The sequence below is a fragment of the Penaeus monodon genome, chromosome 42, assembly GCF_015228065.2.
Source record: "Penaeus monodon isolate SGIC_2016 chromosome 42, NSTDA_Pmon_1, whole genome shotgun sequence".
Taxonomy (NCBI): domain Eukaryota; kingdom Metazoa; phylum Arthropoda; class Malacostraca; order Decapoda; family Penaeidae; genus Penaeus; species Penaeus monodon.
Window position 1 is genome coordinate 23,987,266 of NC_051427.1, and position 1,183 is coordinate 23,988,448.

A 1,183-nucleotide genomic window follows, 5' to 3' on the forward strand; every position below is an offset into this window, starting at 1 on the left:
TGTTGAATACTGAAGAAAATCTTGATGATACCTCAAAGGAGGTGAGCACCTGGGAAATTCAAAACTTCCAACACAAAATGTGTTCGCAATTGAACGGTGATTGTGGCACCTAGTTACTTGCTTTTCAGAGAGTTTAAATTATCGCGGCAATGTTCATCTATGCACAAACACACACCTCGACCTATCTCGTGTAGATATTTGGTGTTATTTTTATATTAGTATATATATAAATTCAATAAATATGCAACCAATTTATATGTTATATGATACCTAAGCATGCAAATTCTATATTGTGAAGCTTTCGCACCGATGATAACATCCTCTGTATAGCTTCCATTTACTATATTCTTACACCATAAGGACATTTTCTTATATGGCCAAGAAATGGCTTTCTTGGACCACTGTGCGACATGCGCCCGCATGGCCGTATCCACCTTCGCTCCATCCCGAGGGTCCCTCGAGGCGAGTCTCTAGGCAGGCCCTCGGCCCATCTCTAATCCGGCCCAATCCTCGCGGCAGGTCTCGTCGAGCTTCCCAAGCCATGACCTCCTGGGTCGTCCCACAGGCCTCCTCCATCCAGGGTTGTCTCGCAAAGATACACCTGATGAGCAGGGTCATCCATAGGGAAACGAGCTAGGTGCCATATAGCCTGAGTGGCGATCCCGGATTATGCAAGAATCTTGGTCTTGGTCCAGGAGACTTCTAGCCTAGGGCTTTGCTCACTTCTAAATGCATCAAGACTGCCACCAGGGACTCAGATAGGATAGCAACGTCATCGGCAAAGTCTAGGTCAGAGATCTTGATATTGCCTAGTGTTGCTCCACACTGACTTTGGTTAGTAGCTCTGCCCATTATCCAGTCCATATAGGTGTTGAAAAGTTTATGGCGCAAGGACGCAGCCTTACTCACCCCCCAATTAACAGGGAAGAGGTTTGACGACCCTGCCACACGTACAGCACTTTTTACCAGTATAAAGACCCTTTCTATTAAAATTAGTAACTGTGGTGGAATTCCCCTGAGTCAGGATCTCCCCTAGCGATTTCCCCATGCACCGAGTCGAGCGCCTTCTGAGGTCGATGTAAACTGCGAGCATCCCACGACCAAACTTGCGATGGCGCCACAATTACTCGAAACGCTAGATACAGTCTATTGTGGACTACCAGGCGTAAATCCAGATGCTCTA